Here is a 19,263-nt window from a genome sequence, read left to right on the forward strand (position 1 = left end):
GCAAATTTTAAAGTTTATGTTTTAAAAACTTAAAAAGAAAGCTTGAGAGCTAGAAAGGATTGTAGAGGTAATATATTCCATCACATACCCACAAAATCCACTTCCAAATGAGAAATGTGACACTCAGGGAAATTCTCTAACTTGCCTAGAGTCATGAGTGGTAATGAAGGAATTAATACTCACATTGCTGATTCCTAACACAAACTTAGTTTAATATAGAATATCGCTAATAAAGAGTAAATTTGCTAAATAAAATTTCTACTTTATCCATTTTTCAGAACATCAACAACAACAGCAACAAATGGTTGGCTACTTGCAGGAACACAAGTTTTTTAAAGAATAAAAGAAAAAAATGCTAACGGATATAACTCATAAGTACTGACACATTCTATATGAATGCATAAAAATATATACAATGCCACTATATATACATTGCATATATAGGGAGCTATCTATCTATCTATCTATCTATCTATCTATATCTATTTACCTATCCATCCGGATATATATGGATAGCTAGATATATATGGGTATATATAGTTGTATATGTAAACAAATATATGTAGAGATATATGCATACATACAAGTATTCCTTGAAGATGTAATTTCAAGTTGTAATTCTTATCAACTGAAGAACAGAATAAGCTGCCTCAAAATGTGCCGTGTTGGCATGTGGATTGTTTTAGCTAAAGGCAATCAAGACACAGCAGATTCAAGAAAAGAAAGCTTTTTGACCTTCGCCTTAACTGCCTAAAATAATTTTTAAATAAAGGGCCTGGTCCAGCAAGAAACTATCACCAGAGATAGCTATAAAGAGTATGGGCTATGTGTAATAAGCTGGCAGAGCTTGACAGGGCCTGTTCAGAGTCCTCTCTGTGTCAAATTGTCTCTGTTAGGCATGGAAAACACTTGTTTACCAAACATTTGCTCTTCCCATCTTGCTGTGAATTGTCTTCCTTCCCTTTGAGGACCTAGACCCCTATCCACTTCTCCTTAGCTCAGGATGACCTATAAGCCTCAATTGCCTGAATGTCTGAGAGCCTCTCATGTCTATGGGTGGTTCCTGTATACATGAACTTAAGTTTGTTTTTCTCCTGTTAATCTACCTTACATCAATTTAATTACTAAATGAATCAAAAATACCTACAAGGGTAGAGAAAAATTTTCCTTCCTGACGCAACTTAAAAACGTGAGCATAATACAACAAGCAAACACAGGAAGACTCTGAATGATGGAAAAAAAAATATGGGCTGACTAAGGACCATGGGATTTGAGGAATGAAAAGACAGTGAGCTCCGTGTGTGTTAGCTTTGCCTTCTATATAGCCAGGTTGAGGCACAGGGGACTGCAATCTGAAACTATCAAAAGATATAGACAAAAAGACCCAAGAGAAGCCTGTTCTACCTAGCCAAAGAAGAAGGAAAAGGATAAGGATAGCCTAATAGAGTAGTAAACTTATTGACAATGCCCACTGTACTCCACCTAAATACCAGTGGAAAAACTCCCCCGCCCCGCCCCCCCATTCTTTGTGTAAGGGGAGCTGAGCACAGAACCAAAGTTCCACACATCTCTCCCCTACTGCCAATAGACAGCAACAGATAGTGCTCTGATTATCTCACCAGATTGTTCTTGTTTGGGCTAAGCAAAGAGCTGAACTTTCACCTTACCAGGCAGTAACAAGGTGGAATAAAGCAGTGTGAGTTGGTGTTATTCAGGACGTTGCACCCACATCTCCCCCAGTATCAATGAAGCCCAGTGGAGTGATGAACCTCCATCCTCACTGTTCTCCACCCTGTTGTCAGCAGTGAGGCAGTACAAGACAGTGTGAGGCAGTACTAACTGGCATTCTGCTTTTGCTGATAGGGTAGTATATTTGTGGATTAACAGGGAGCTGAGTTCTATCCCTATCCACCAGCAACAAGGTAGTACAATGCCATGATCTGCTTTTTCAGGGATAGTGTCAGTAGAGCCCAGTGGGTATCTGAACCTCTACCTCCACACAGACCTATGTGCTACAACTAAACAGGGTGAATCTCCACTAAAACAGATTAAATTGAATCCAGAATCTCACAACATATCCTAGAAGTCCAAAATGCAATCCAAAATCACGCATCATTCCAAGAACCAGAACAATCACTACTTGAATGACAAAAGACAATCAGTAGATGCCAACACTGATATAATTCAGCTATTGGAATTATTTGGCAAGCATTTGAAAGCAGTAATCATAAACTTGCTTCATGAGCAATTATGAGCTCTTTTAATAAGTGAAAAAATAGAAAATATCAGCAAAAATGGAATATATTTTAAAATACAAAGAGGAAATATAGACTGTAAAAATGTAAATATGAAAAATGAAATAAAATCTCACTGCACCAGCTCAATAGTAGATTGGAAACAACGGAGGAAAGAATCATGAACTTGATAGACAATAGAAATTACCTAATCTGAACAGTAAAGAAAAAATAGTTAACAGAGCTTCGATGGCCTGTAGATCAATATCAAAAAGAATCTAGTATTCTTATTATCAGAATCCCAAAATGAGAAGAAAATAGAGTATGGGGTTGAAAAACTATTCAAAGAAATTATGGCTGAAAATTTCCCAAATTTGGTTAAATGCATAAGCCAGCAGATTCAAGATGTTGAGTAAAACCCAAACAAAATAAACCCAAAGATGTCCGTGTTAAGATGTATCATGATCAAACTACTGAAAACTAAAGACAAAGAAAAAATCTTACATACAGCTAAAGAGAAATGATACATTGCCTATACAGGAACATTGGTTTGAATGACAGTAGATTTCTGATCTGAAAGTATGGATTCAGAAGGAAGTGTAATTCATTTTTCAAGTACTGAAAGAAAAGAACTGTCAACCCTGAATTCTATAACCAGCAAAAATATTCTTCAGGAATAAATACACTCTCAGATGAAGGAAAATTAAGAGAATTTGTCATCAGCCTACCTATCTTTAAAGAATGTTTAAACTACCTTTAAAGGAAGTTCTCCAAATAAAAAGGAAAATAATAATTGTAAACTTTCATCTGTATGTCATAGTTGAATCACATAGGTTTATCAGTCTAACACTATTCCAGTGGTAGTTCTTTCAGTGGGAGTTAGTGTGTTTGTTTATGTAAGTATGTATGTATTTAGTTTGTTCACATATTAGACATCAGGCATAAGATTACAAGCCTTTGCCAAGCACTAGCTAGGTACAGAGAACACAGTCCATGTTAGAATTGCCCATGCATGCAGAGAACATAAAATTTCGTGGGAGGAAATGACATAGCACACATAATGAGACAATTTTTTAAACTTACAATTATTTAAAATCCTGTGAAAATGTGTAAGATTGAGGAGGGTGTATGTCAAAGGAGCCTTACCTCCTCTAGTGGATTGGGTAGGGAGGGCTTTCTGAGAAGGTACAATTTAAGATGATACTAAAAAATGAGGGTGATAACAGGGTTAAAGGTGGTGGGGGCCAAGGAAGTGTGCAGAAAGAACATTCAGAGTAAAGGGACAACATGGACTGGGGCCTGATGTGGAAAGGAAGGAGTTTGGGGCATTCTGAGAACTAAAAGAAAACCAGCACAACTGAAATTTTACTGTGTAATGGGGAAATGACACTTTTGAGATAGATGGGGCCTGAAAGCCATGTAGACCATTTTGAACTTTATATAGTGATAGCAGTTATCATCAGTTTCCTCTGTTTGTGACAGGGGCAGCTACTGGCAAAAATTATTCCTAGTGACTTCTACTTTCTTTATCAATTTATTGCCCATTTTCTGGAGAAAATTTCAATTGATCATTACTTTTTCAGCACCTTATCTACAGAACATCTTCCAGCAGGATTCTAATCTTCTTAAGTTAAATGAAATTAATAAAATTACACTTAGAATAGTGCCTGACACATAACTTCAAGAAAATGCATTAATTTAAGGTAGTACTTACAGTTTACGCAAAACTTTTTCAAAGTCCACCTAAGACGTCCTGGGAAGCAAGCCTGAGTAACATCACTTACTGGTTATGCTTTTATGAGCTCTGTGCCCACAGATACCCCCTATCCTGAGAGAAAGAGCAGGTATTTATTTGCTTTCCTACCTCAAACTGTTATGTATGCTAGTCTTCTCAAGTGTTGCAATGGAAATTCCTCTAGTAGTATGTCAATTTATTTGATATGCCTAAAATTTATTTTTATGTACATCCCCTGACCCTACTTTTCCTTCCTTATCAGTAAGACACTCATGAATACCTATGTAAACTGGGCCTTGTGAAGACCTCTGAGTACATCACATAATTCTACATGCCAGAGGGTCAAACTTAATAGAAACAATCAATAAAGTCCATGAACCAATCTGTGAGACAATAAAATGTTTATTTTGCTTGTTTATGGATAATGTTTATTTATCCCACAGCTCCTCATAGAGAAAGTAAAGCAGGCAGATCACTCACAGGTTATCTACTGGCCACAGTTAAGAAGCAGCAGCTAGTTGCTGGCACCTACTTCCTTCATGGATATTCTGCACTTTTGGTATCTTAATCTCATTCTCATTGAACTAGATTCTTTTCCTTCCAGGACCCCATCACTGCTGTACTCACAAACGCACATAGAATCTCTTTCTCTCTCTTCTAGCCACTATAGTGGCCTCATGTTGTTATGTCTGACTTGACAACCAAATTCTGACCTGATGGTTTTATTAGTCTATACCTTAACTTCTGACCCCTAGATTAGATCATGTGTGGTTAACATTAGATCATGTGGGGTTAAACCTCCAACTCTCAGAAAGAGAACACCAGAGTCTTCCATTTGAAAATAAGTAAAAAATAATGATGGCACATTACTCTGTCAAAGGTAATTTTTTATTGAATTATGATTTATTTCTTAATAATCTAACAAAGCAGATTGTTTTAAAAAATTCCATAGACTTCCCTTAATAGACTTATTTTATAATATAAAAAATATATTAAGGAGACAAACACATGATTGCTGAGGAAATCCTTCAAAACATATTGGTATAAGAACATAAGGAGAAAGTCACTTTTCAGAAACAATGAGATTAAAAAGTAGAGTAACTTTTATACATGGTGGCTCTATACTACTTTTTTAAAATATTTATTTATTTATTTTTGGCTGCTTTGGGTCTTAGTTGCGGCACACAGGATCTTTTGTTGCAACATGTGGGCTCTTCATTGCAGTGTGTGGGTTTCTCTCTAGTTGTGGTGTGCGTGGGCTCAGTAGTTGTGGCTCGTGGGCTCTTTAGTTGTGGCGTACGGGCTGCAGAGCTCGTAGGTTCTGTAGTTGCAGCACGCGGGCTTAGTTGCCCTGCAGTATGTGGGATTTCTTTTTTTTTGCGGTACGCGGGCCTCTCACTGTTGTGGCTTCTCCCGTTGCAGAGCACAGGCTCCGGAAGCGCAGGCTCAGCAGCCATGGCTCACGCTCCCAGCCGCTCCGCGGCATGTGGGATCTTCCCGGACCGGGGCACGAACCCGTGTCCCCTGCATCGGCAGGCGGACTCTCAACCACTGCGCCACCAGGGAAGCCCAGTATGTGGGATCTTAATTCTCCAACGGGGGATCGAACCCGTGTCGCCTGCATTGGAAGGCGAATTCTTAACCACTGGACCACCAGGGAAGTCCCTCTATAATAATTTTTAAACTTTCTTAAATTTAAATACACTTTTAACGTAAAAAATAATCACTCAGTATAATAATATTAATAGACTTTTTACTAAGTGCCTACGATGTTAGAAATGTACAGATGTATTATTATTATATTTTTATCTTAACAGAATCTCTAAGAGATAGGTATTACATCTTCATTTTAAGGTGACCAAATTGGGACTCAAGGAGGCTTAATGGTTTAATTAAGTTTACATGCTAATAAGTAGTGAAGTTTTGATGGAAATTGAAATCTGCTTGGAAACCCTCTTCTGGATTCCAGTTCAACATGATGATATATTAACTGTTGGCATATGTAATATTTTGACTACTTTATATTATAATAAAAAAAAACACTGACACAGAAATTCCAGTGAGAATTAGTCCTGCTCTAGCTGACAGTCACATACCTGCATATAAATAACAAATATTGGGTTTTTTTTGGAAAACGTACAAAGAATGCCACTTTTGAATCTTTAAACAAGCCTGGCTATGAGATTTTTTTACTTTGCTTTTCAAAGACTTGTATGTTCTTTGTGATAAATATGATCAACTATCTTGATTCTTCCTCAGAACTAGACATTTATTTTCACAAAATTCACTGTATGCTTATGAGAGAATATTATAGACTACAACTGTTAACTGCCGTTACTCTCCTAAGCTACTCATTTTCCAAATTTTGGAAACTAATAGTCATTTATTGCCACATTTTTATTACAAAAAATTCCAAATTAGTGAATTTATCAGTTTTTATAATATGGTCTCTTTAGGGATATTGTCCTCCCAATGTAAGAACTGGGTGTGTATTTAACATGTCACACTTTCATATTTACTGTTGCTGCTGAAGACTTCAGTTCAATCCAGCAGGTCTTCGTGAGCAACTCCTATGTGTCAGTGCAGAGCAAGAGCTGCTGAATGAAAAACTAATAACATAATCCCTGCCCTCAATAAAATAATGGCCTAATTCTAGTATATTGTATAGAGTAGCAATTACAGAATTTCATTTTTAATCCCAATCTAAAATGATCAGTTAAGCTCCTAATAATGAGACTGGCCAAAATTCTAATTTTCTGATTTTATTACACATTAAACAGCAGTAGGTTCCAGTTAGGGCCCTTTGTAAAATGAGATTTAGAGGAAACACTAACTTTGCTCTATACTTACGACAACACTGGGTACTCACTGCCTACAGTCTAATATTTCTTGATTCTAACTTATAATCTTTGGTGTCTTCTAGTATTCTACCTTACAATCTTTTTACTAACTGCCTATAGACTAGTTTCCCTGATTCTACTTTATGAAACACAGGGTTGACTGAATTCAGGGTAGTATCCCCAATTCTTCAGGACTCTTCGAATTATTCTCTGTTATTAGGCACGTTTCCATCTTTACTTATCTTCTGACCAACATCCCAACCACAATATGGTCAAACTAAATATTAATAGCTAACAGTGTTATCTGGCTTTTGAAAATAATTGCATTTCTGGTTTCAAGGAAATCCTCCACTATGCAAAATTGCCGTCTCTCGATGCAAGTGGGAAAAATCCAGCCCCATTAAAAAACAAGGAAGATGGGCTTCCCTGGTGGCGCAGTGGTTGAGAGTCCGCCTGCTGATGCAGGGGACACAGGTTCGTGCCCTGGTCCAGGAAGATCCCACATGCCGTGGAGCGGCTGGGCCCGTGAGCCATGGCCGTTGAGCCTGCGCGTAGCCTGTGCTCTGCAACGGGAGAGGCCACGACAGTGAGAGGCCCGCGTACCGCAAAAAAAAAACAAAAAACAAAACAAAACAAAAAAAACAAGTAAGAGAGAGATTTATTTTCTATTGCTAAGTGGGAATTGTAGTTATCACACAAAATAAGTGTATGGTAAAGAGTTCAAATTATGTCAAAATTTTAGAGATGACTTCGTTTAGATACGTGGTTTGCACTGATTTGAGGTTTACATTGAGTACAATGTTATCATTCTCAATGTTATATTATGATTATTGCAATAGAAACACGTTTTTATTTAAAAATCAGTTTATTAACCCATTAATTGGTATCATGAAACCCAATCTCTCAGGAAAAATAATAGTATAGTATAGTAGAAAGACGAAAGAATTTGAAGTTTAGTTTCTTTCTAAAATGGAGTGATGGTACTTTACAAACTTACAATAAGGACAAAACAAGAAAACTCATATAAAATGCTTTTATAAAATGCAATAAAAGTTTTAATTTAGATAAGTATCTGGTAATTAATTGTAAAAATAAGACATCATATTGACTAAGCATATTGGAACAATGCTTAGGAGAGAACCACCTCAATTATATAAAACAAATGTATAGAAGTCCTGCTTTTAGACTTCTTGTAAAAATATGAGAGCTGCTTGACTCCCTAAGATGTCAAAACAGTATAGGTGAAACTACCCCAGGGCTGAGATAATTGGTTTCACTTTTATATTCCCCAGTTTCTACATTTGCATTAGCTGTACTAACAGAAAGACATGTTTGTTTATTTTTTTCTAAGTAGGTCTATAATAATGTTTAGAGAATATAATGAACGGAATATATCTGGTATCATGCACATTAATTTCTCATTTTAACCATGGTTTTTAAATGCAATGCAAACATCTATGAAAGTTTAAGAATGTGAGTAGATCACAGAGGAAGAAAAAGCTGAAACAGCTAATATACTTGCCCAATATGGGGGGGGGGAGAAAGCTGCTTGTCATTTGAAAGCTAGAAAAGACCTTGCAGTCACTGCATTTGGATGTAATAGCTACCCAACAGAAACACAAAGTGGAACTTGCTCAGCTAGAACAGCAGATAACACAGCTTGAAAGCGACTTTACAGCTGCCAGGAAACTTTGTAGTTAGAAAGATCAGCTACACCCTTGAGATTCTGAGACATGGGGGAAACAGATATCTGTTTAAAAATTGCATTGCTATTGATAAGGAGACAGAACTGGAAACACTGCTTTGTACATTTTTTCTGAATTATTGAGAAATATCTATTTTACCATAAATTTTGTGAATCCATCTTTCTCTCGTTTGTCTCTAAATTCAATATATACCTCAAGTGTTGGTAATAGAAATGCCATCTAGCTTCATTTAGATAGATATTAAAACTAAATAAAAAGCAGTATTTATTAACTTACGCCTGTAGATGGCTTGAAGATAAATCTGCCAAAACTGTAAGTGTAAATCCTTCCCTATTCACTTTGTATTTCAGAGGCAAAGCAAACGACACATTTTTCCTAGTGGGGAAAATGACACATGTCTGACAGGTGAAATTAACACCATCTATCCAATTCAATTGACTAAGCTCTTATTGTATAGAGAGCTAAATATAGGACTCTGGGCTAGAAGCTGGCAACACACAGGTAGATAATAGGACAAAGTCCTGATCTACCTGGAGCTCATTTCCTGATGGGGGTTCATTAAGTGTACCACTGTAATACACAGTCTCCTACTATGTTCACTAAAAAATATATTCACTTTACAAAGTATGCAATTTTTATTATTCTTAAGAATAGGTTTCCTTTTTCAAAATTTAGGGTGAAAATCAATTATCTGAAATCTAATCAACAAATAGGTAGTCTCTACATCCCAGAATTTTCCAATTTCTAAATCTTTAAACATATATACATAAAACATGAATAATGAATTCTATTTCCTAGTACTTTTAAAGCTAACATTATTTTATAAATTTGTGTGTGTGTGTGTGTGTGTGGTACGCGGGCCTCTCACTGTTGTGGCCTCTCCCGTTGCGGAGCACAGGCTCCGGAAGCGCAGGCTCAGCGGCCATGGCTCACGGGCCCAGCGGCTCCGCGGCATGTGGGATCTTCCCGGACCGGGGCACGAAGCCGCGTCCCCTGCATCCGCAGGCGGACTCTCAACCACTGCGCCACCAGGGAAGCCCTATAACTTTTATAACGTAGGGGGTTTTTTTGTTTTGTTTTGTTTTGTTCTTTGTTTTTTTGACTCTGGATATTTGTACAGCCTGCTCAGAATAAGGGCATGGAAAAATTGGTCATTGAGAGTTCTAGGACTTTTAAATTTTCCATAGAAAACAAACAAAACAATATAACTCTTATGTTTGTAAGAACTTTTGAAGTGCTTCATTATGTTGAATTGTTTAAAGACTATTAGCAATAGTAATACCAAATCATTCTTGGGTTGGGCTTACAATTTAACAATTGGTTAGGGAAAAGCCATTTAGAATCAAATGGACCTAAATCCATACCTTTTATTAATAATGACAGAAGTAATGGAACATTGAAATACATATTCATAAGAAGATATCACATGCCATTTACTAAGTTTTGTACACCTGAGAAAATATGTTAATATAGATAATTGTTGTGCTAAAATTATAGCCAAACATGTCTGCAGGTTTTAACTGTCTAATCTAATTCTACATTCTCAATGAATAATGTTTAACATTTGAACCAAAAACAGTTTGGCACGAATAATTAAAGGCTTAAGTTAAATACATAGACAGTCATTTAAATTTAGATCTGCAATAACATTTACTATTATTCTCCAAGGCTTTGACTGCTTGACAGAAACAAAGTACTCTGGGATTAATTTCAAGAAATGGTGCCAACTCTGCCGCAATTTGCTGTAATTAAGACATGAAAGAACACTAAATATTCAGATTAAAGAAGCATGATGGGGCATGATAGAGTGTCAAGGTGTGGCAGGGAGCCAATAAAAAAAAACAGCCAGGAATACCATATTGATGGATATGAAAACAGCACCGGTAAAGTTTGGTGAATTTTCTTTTAAGGAAGCACATTAGTTTATCATTTTAGCCTTCGATTATTTTTTATTTCTTTCCTCACTCAAATTTAAAGCTGAGACCTGGTGCGTTAGAAAGGCAATACAATTGAAAAAGAAAGTGACAAACATTGTGTTCTTCTAAAGCTAATTAGTTCAAGTGTTGTGGAGAAGTCATTAGGAGGGTATCATAATTATCTTTATGGTGAAGGGATTTCCCTGTGTGTCACATTAGTGTAGTTTGCTTTAGAGCTGAATGAAAGAGCCATATAGGTGTTAACTCTAAGAGATTAAATACACTTTTTGTATTCATTAAATTCTTCTTTACAGTTTAAAGAGAAAGTATTCATTTTGATCTAACAAGTCTCCTTTTTAATTCCCTAAGAATCATGGGATATAGTATTCTTTAGTCTTGGAACCTTTATGTATTGATTAACACTTCATTTAGGCTAATGGTGGGTGAATCTTCCAACTGACTTTTTTTTTTTTAATGAAAGTCCCTTTAAGGTTTTGATCCTAGAAAAGATGTGGATACTTGACCCAGTTGCTAATGAGGAGTTGTATAATCTCCAGTATCCTATAGCTCAAAATAGCAGGATGCAATATAAAAAGTCCATCATAAAAGGCGCTATTGGAATGCTTTTTGTCTTCACAGGCAATACGCAAAAAAATAGGACTTTCTAAGAAAGTCAGAAGCTGGTCTCCTGCAGGCACAGGAAGCCATCAAAGTCAAAGTGGATAAGGGGGAGGCGCCTAGACAGTGCGGTCAGGAGACTGAAAGAAAATCCCAGGATCTACAGGGAGGGAAGCTTTGCGAAGAGCAATCTTCCTAGTCGTCAGAGCAGGTCTCCAGCAGCCACGTGGGGACCTGCCGAATCTGCATAGAGCAGGGCTTTGTGAGAGAAACCAGTGTACCCCAAACTGTGAGCTTCACCAGTATGGAAATCTGTTCAGCCTGACAAAAGAGAATTTCATGTTCCAGGTATATGATTAGAGGCTCAAAATAGAAAATGTGGATCTTTTCAGGCTTTGAGGAAGGTGCTGCTAAGAGTCAACATCTTCCAAAGAACCATAAAAACAAAACTGAGTTGTTTACACACACAGAGATCTTTGCAGAAACTGTGTAATGTCTTTTGGATACAGACTTTCTTCTATCTTAGCTTTTTCCCTGATTTTGCAAATCTTCATTTGGGAAAAAAGAAGCTTGAAATAAAGAGCATATTTTATAGTGCTCTTAAACAGTTCAAATTGATATTCTGCCTAGAATCTTAACATTCTAGTAAAAAAAAATGTAGTTGGAGAGATATCAAAGTATTTCACAGACGCTAGTATTTACATAACTTAGATAAGATAGAAATAATATAATTTATTATTTCATAGCATAAATAAGTAATCAATTGTGCTTATAATCTGTGATGCATAATATTCACACAACATTGAATCTCTATAGTTAGAAGTCTATATGTTTGCTAAGTTTTTTTTTCACGTAAATAAATAGTATGAAGCTATGAGCATTATTATCTTTATTACATGTGAGCTATTGTTTGACTAAAGTTTGTGGTGTAATACTTTTATGAAATAATATCTGAATGAAGTCACTGGGTACGTAATAGACAGCCATCGTCAACCCCTTAATTTTTCCTTCCACTATTCACAACGTTGCCAGATACGTGTTTCTGGATAAAACCCCCTAGAGGTCTCCTGCAAATTCTTTTTCAATACAACCAGATCATTGCAGATAATTGTATTACACAGTGTATCGATCCAAAATCGTTGTGCACCGGAAACATCTGAAAAAACATGATTATAGCTTTCTGTTTATTGTTCGTACATCATATAAGCAGGCTTTTGTGTGAATCACCTGTAAAAAAGGCAAGGTGGAAACATCAGAGAAATTACCTCTTTACAAGAATCTATTGATCACTTTAAATCAAAGAAGTATGTTTGACATAAGATTACCTGCCAGTTTGAACATTAGGTACACTATGTTATAGCCTGGGGCAGTTGTAAGTCTGACAAAGGGATTGTAAATAAAGCATGCAGCTGCGAGCGCCTCTGGCTTGGGATCAACTCCGGCTCAAGTCCAAGGCATAGGTAAACTTAAAATAATTTACCCCTTTTTAACCAGCATATAATGAATTAGAGTAGACTCTTAGGAGAACTGTGGGACATAAATCTCTTAGTCAGTTTGAAGTGACAAACTTCGTAGAAAATTCACATCATACATAGTTGATAAAAGGTCTTTTTTGTATATGTGCCACAAGTTTACTCAAGTAGTCTTGAAGTCAGTCTATTGGTACAGGTAGGTTCTTCAAACAAGAAACTTCCTGAAACATTCCTATATCCATAATCGTTTGTATATAGTCTGATTGCTCAAAGCCCTTTTAACTTAATGACCGTTAACCTCTCAATTTCACTGTCTGAAAATTCTCCTTATTTAAAAAGTTTTGGCGTAAGGTTTTTTTTTTTCATAAGAAATATGTATACTGTGGAAGGTGAAAAGGCATATAAAATGAAACATTGCACTTTACTTATGCAACTACATTAACAATGCTAAAAACATATCACTATGAAAATATTGATTGTTTTTACTTGATTACATTTTCTTATTGGTCAAGAGCAGGGAAAGCTAAAGTGCCTTTATATATTTTTAACCTTGAAGGGTTTTTAAAAAAAGTTTGAAATTGAACTTGTTGTAATCTTTATTGGATTTTTCTCCATACTTGAACATGTGTTGAAATTATTAAACATTTTACTCATTTGTTCAGAGAGATTTCAATGTATTTGAAATTTAATAAAGATGAGCTCTAGATGATGCATTCTTCCTTGTTAAATATTTAGCTGTTTGCGTTAGCTCTGTGGTTTCCTGAGGCACAAATTTAAACTGTTAATATATAGCAGGTTTAAGCTATAAAAATAGTAGATGCTGTAATTTCTTCTGGGGCAAAACTGGTCATTTTGAATACTTGCAAGTAAACAAAGCAAACATGTATGCACATATTTATTAAAATATAAGCACTCAGTTGCTCAAAATCTATAAATAAGAAACTGAGAATCAGATATTCTTAGATCTAATTTATAAGGGAGACATCATTCAACTTCAAAGATGACTGATAAATGCAGAATATTTATATAGAGTTTCTTCTTTATGAGGTTGGCTGTAAAAGATACCTCTGATGTAAGACTGTAATACCTTGGTTTCCAACTTTATTGAAGCTTAATATAAACACCATTTTTTAGACATAAAATGAGAATCATTAAAAGGGAAGATGCTTTTCTTGAAAAAATATGACCTTCTCCATTTCTATTTATATTGATCTGGAGATACTAAAAGTATTTCTTTTTTTTTTTCTTCATTTGAACTGCAAGATTGAAATTATTAATTTTCATAAAATATCATGATCTTTAATGCAATGAATTATATATCCAGTTATATTTAAGAATACCTCTAAAAAGACACTATTTAGCAATGTATATAAATATATACCCAAACATGTGATTAAAAATAAAATTAAAAAACCTGAAAACATTTAAAATTGATAATATGTTTTTGAGGAAATTTGAAAAGAAAAAAACAGATAAATACTTTATAAGCGGGAAATACGCGAATAAAATATACAGATATATATCTCTAGGAATACGGTCAACAAAGAACAAAGGAAAAATGTCTTTGTCTTTAAATCACTTACTTTTTGAGAGCTTGAAGCATACTGCCTAAGTCTGCTTTGGTCTAATGAAAGACTGCCATCTATTGGATGACCTTGAAAAAGTGTTTAAATTTCATAAGTATTATACATGAAAATAAATCAGTGGAGAGCCATCATTTTGGCATAATTTATAACGTATCAGTCTTTGTCTATATGAACATATATACATATACCCGAGGCCTATGCTAAAGAAAGAACAAGAAAAGTATACATTAATGTTCTTCTTTTATAATACACTTATGTAGCAGCAGAAGTCTCAAAAATAAGCTCAGGGAATTGTTGTCTGATTAAAACATCTAATTTTTGAATTCAAATGTTTTATAAACTCGAGATTACTGACACGCATCTTGTATCTCTTCATACATACGTTTGTTTACTTGTGTTTTAAATAAAGGAATCTGAACATTTGAATGCATGAGCTTGTATTTGGACAAGAAGGATCTGTTTAAATCTTCCTCAAAGTTGCATTGCATAAAATTTAAACCAAAAACAAAAGAAAAAAAAACACATTAGCTTAGTTTTTTAAAAGGCAATGTTCTTGTTTTATCTTTCAGCCCAAGAACTTGCCAGTCAAGATGAAAAACTTCTTCTAATGGAATCCAGCTTGAAAGCTACTCAAGAGCAGCTAACTGAGCAAATAGCAGAAACAGTTCGCCAAGAACAGAACAGTAGAAAACCCAAGGCAGAGCTGAAGACAGTGACAGAAGGGATTATTGCTTCTGAAGAAGAAAAAAATGATTACAAGTGAGTTGTTTTTTAGTATTTCAAAAAGTTTTACTTTACAAACTGAAATCAAGTCAGTCCTTTTGACTTTAGCTGCTAAATATTTAATTCTCTCTGTCTTGCAAAAGGTTATGTGTAAATATACTAGCTTGTTCAATAAATTGTTCGTTCCAAAATAGATAAACTTTAAATTTCCAAAATCTCTTAAATGAAACGGCACATATTGAAAACGGTAACTGTCCTATTCCAGATTCTGAGTAATGACGTGGCAGTCAACTTTCTTGTTAACTATCAAGAAATGTTCAAGGTAGGATTCAAGGCAAAGAATACACTGTGTTTCTGTAGCACCTATCTGCCAATGGCATTCTCATCTTTCTCCTTTAGAGTCCAAAGGTTACATATGGCTCTTGTTGCCTTTCTTTTTGTTAAAGTAGCAGCTCTAAGCAAGACAGTATTAAATTGAGAGACATTTAGAGTAGAAAATGTTTGGTCAGACCATTGAGGCATGTAAGGAACTATGATGAAAAGTAATAAAGATCTATGTTGTTTTGAAACATTCATGAAAATTGTTCTTAGTGAAACACCTAGTATTTAATTTCTGTTTTTATCATTTAAATCTTTATGTAATTATTATATCTCTGCAATGTTCTCAGATTTTGTCATCTACTATTCAAATAAACGTTAGTTTCTTTTTTTGAGTGTTCTGGTAATTAAGTATTCTATCTTCTCTGCCTTTTGCTTCATTTTCTTAATCTGTTTTTAAAAATAATTGTGAAAGTAGCATAGCCCAGATGAATCTCTCTCTGTCCCTCTCTCTGTCTCTATTTGTCAAGAATTACACTTTACTCACTGAACTTTGGTTAAATTGAGTAATTGCAGTTAGATAAAGCATACACATCTAATGTTTTTTATTCCCTCATCACTCATACCTTTGAACACAGTCCTGAGGCCAAAACTAAAAATGTGCATTTGATATTAACCGATCTTTGGAAGTCAAAGTCTAAACTTATACTACTTACTGCTTATCTTGATATATCTATCAAGAGGATTTCAAAATCTTACATATGATAAACATTAAAATTCTTTTTTGATTTATAGTTTATAAAGCATATTAAAACGTAAAAGTAAAATTTTTGAAATTTATTCATGAGCAATTTATTTCTGTTTTAATCCAATGATTTAATATGACAAAACCCTAAAAATAATTATAAAATCTAGGATGACATTTTATGTGTTTCTAAATAAAATTAAACACTATGATAAATGCTCTTTGCCATTAATGTAACTTTAGTCAGATGCCAGAACACAGACAACAAAAAAGCCACATTTAACAAATATTAAAGGGTAGAAATTGGTACCAAGGATTAAAAGCATATTGGGCAAAGTTTCTTTGGGAATGGCTACAGTAATGTACTATTGTTATAAATATTATGGTCTTTTAAAAAGCAAACTTATATTAGGGCAATAATATGCTTAAGATATATTTAGAGAATATGAAATATATAACAATGGTTATGAACACATATAAAACTAATGACAGTTTTTGATGTTCTTATTGTTATTAAAATAATGCCAACATTTTTTCTACAGTTAAACATTACTATAAAGGCACGTTATTCTGACCCACAAAAAATGACATTTTTGATCTGAAAACTGGCATGCAAAGATCTGCTTTCAATCTTGAATTTTATAAGTAAATACACCAGACACTGATTCATTCAGTTAAATTACAATAAAAATCAAACTTAAGTTCTATATGCTTGATCTATATTTATCTATTTTATTTTACAACACAGCCTGATCATGAAATTAAGTATGATATTTCACTCTTAATGTGAAACTGCTGTCAAGGTATACAAATATCATCTCAGAGAGTATTTAAAATTGTAACAGTCTTTTTTTGAAGTCTAACTATTTGAAATGGTTTTTAGCAATTAAATATTTTAAAAGTCATAAATCAGAAATATTATTGACAAATTTTAAAGATACTGATAAATATCATAATCAAAGCAGTAATGGTTTCTTAGGAGAAACAGGTTTATCTTTCTTTTCAAATATAGCCTCAACATACATTGTCATAGGATGTGCCTACATGCTAGATACACGTGTCTATATATTTTCTATGATATGTGAAAAAATATACTATTGTTTAAACGTCAAATAAAAATCAAAGCCTTTTTGGCCTAGCAAACAAAAAATTCTGTTTATTTATTTTGATTTTTTTCCCACTCAATCGACAGGTGGCATGAATTGATCAAATTTACCAATTGATCTGGTTTGGGGCAGTGCCAGACACCATAGTGCTCCCCAGTCAGAAGAAAGAAAGGCCATGTTAGGTGTCATAAGTCATAAGGCATGCAAGCATTATAGTTAGTTCCCTTAACCAGTTATCCCTTTATTTGGAAAAGTCTTTGGATTTTGACTAGAAGATTCAGGAACAAAATGTATGGAGCATAAATTTAAGGTCTTGAGTAGTTTCTAGAATTTGCAATCACAGTAGAATATTCCTGCAAAGAGCAGAGAATCTCACTAGAAAAAAGAATCTGAAACTTTTATTAAGATGAAGAGAAACTCATTTCTGAAATTATGATTTTATTTTACAAAAATAGAAAAAATGGAACACCTCAAACATGATTTTAAAATGCATTGGAATAAGTCATGAAAACAATAACTTGAATGTATATTCTAAGGGATCTGCTACAATTTGAAATATTTGTCAATCAGGGTCCCGTACATTTCTCTCTCTAATAGTGATAATGTATCCAAGTGACTTTTTGATAAGTATTTAACTCAAAATTATTTTTCATTCATTTATTTTGGGATAATCATTCAGAATTAACCAGTTTCCTATATCACCAAAATCTATTACTAGGTTAAGTCATTTCTTAACTAAATATGAAACAGTTAAAAAAGAAGCATACAAAAAAATTGGCAATCAAAAGGAAGATTTTTTAACATTAAAAGGTGACCTGTAAGTTACTGGTTCCATAAAGCTGAAGTTTTAAAAAACACCTAGGATTTAGATTTTATTTTTCCCCTCCTCTTTTTGAACTAAATGAAGAGAACACACACCTTATACTCAGTATAAGCCTGTTACACTTGAAAGATTTGTTCTGAATGTCCAGTGGGAACCTGGAAATCGTAATAATTTGTAGTATCGATTGAGTGAAGCTATGCAGCTGGGGCCTCCGGTGAATAGACAGGAATAGACATTTTATTGATTAACTTTTACAGTCATATTTTCAAGACTCCACTGTAACATAATTTTCACTTCCCAGCTTTGTGTTGCTGCATCATGAAACTTGGATTCTTCTCTCTTAACATTTACCCACTTGAGGAAAAAAGTATGAAAGTATGGATATGTCTTGCCAAGGTTGTGATCTACAGATTTGCAAAACTTTCTGGAAAATGATTTCTCTCAAGTGCTATTCTACCACAAACAGTAGAAAGGAACAAAACTGGTTTTAACAGTTTATGGAAATATCATTATGGCAACTATTTGGTAATTAAACTTCTTATTTATCTTCCTCATTCTCTTTGTGCTTAGGAATCTTAATTTTCCTACCCTAACTTCATACATGTAACTATTAAGATGAATTGTCTTGTGAGGGCTTTGTTTTTATTCACTTATAATTTACATCTTATTTAATGTGAGCAGCAGAAGATATTGTAATAATAGGCTATAATTTAGTCTGAAATGAAAGCTGTTAAATACTAAATCATTTTGGCCAATAATTTCAAAGTCTGAAAATGTGAATATATACCTATTGGATATATTTGATATTTCTCTAGTCCTGTGAAAGTTTTTTAAATTATTTAAGCAAAACATGTATTTGCACAGGTGAAAATATTGCACATTTTCTGTATATAATCATATGTTTATTTACCTCGAGTTCTTTACTGCTTGCATTTTTGGTCGCTGGAAAAAATTGCAGATTTTATACTGTCATTTACATATGTAGAAAGTATTTCACTGTAATTTTATGTAAGAGTTGATGACAGAGATATTTAGACATTAGATTGGCTTTGGAAATGGGATTAAAAAAAGATGACATCAATTCCTTTTTTTTAACTCCCATCTGCATTTCTTTTATTTATGACTTTGAAAAATCTAATGTTAGAATAAATTGATCCAAAGATAAAATTCAGGAGCTTCATGTGACTACACCCAGAGGCACGAAATATAATTAAATTAGACCAAAAATTTAGCACAAGTTTTAATAGTTATGCAATATAGTTCATATTCTTTAATGTTTATGTCTTACATAGTTAATTTTAGGAATCTTATCTATATTCAAAATCATTAATAATTAATATGGAATTTATAAAATTCATAGATTGAGTTAAGAAGTATTCAAAGCATTTTAAGATTTTAATTTACTTCTCTTTTAATCCAAAAAAATGAGTAAAGCATCCCA

General features: G+C 34.0%; 1 long non-coding RNA gene across 1 annotated transcript in view; it reads left to right on the forward strand.

The window, feature by feature from the left end:
• The first annotated feature begins 14,777 nt into the window (after positions 1-14,777).
• LOC132508241 (uncharacterized) overlaps positions 14,778-19,263 on the forward strand; it is a 44,800-nt gene continuing 40,314 nt past the window's right edge. The window contains exon 1 of the long non-coding RNA XR_009536487.1: positions 14,778-14,866. This is a non-coding gene — a long non-coding RNA (uncharacterized LOC132508241). The remainder of the gene's footprint in view (positions 14,867-19,263) is intronic.

This window comes from Lagenorhynchus albirostris, chromosome 17 (assembly GCF_949774975.1).
Source record: "Lagenorhynchus albirostris chromosome 17, mLagAlb1.1, whole genome shotgun sequence".
Lineage (NCBI taxonomy): Eukaryota > Metazoa > Chordata > Mammalia > Artiodactyla > Delphinidae > Lagenorhynchus > Lagenorhynchus albirostris.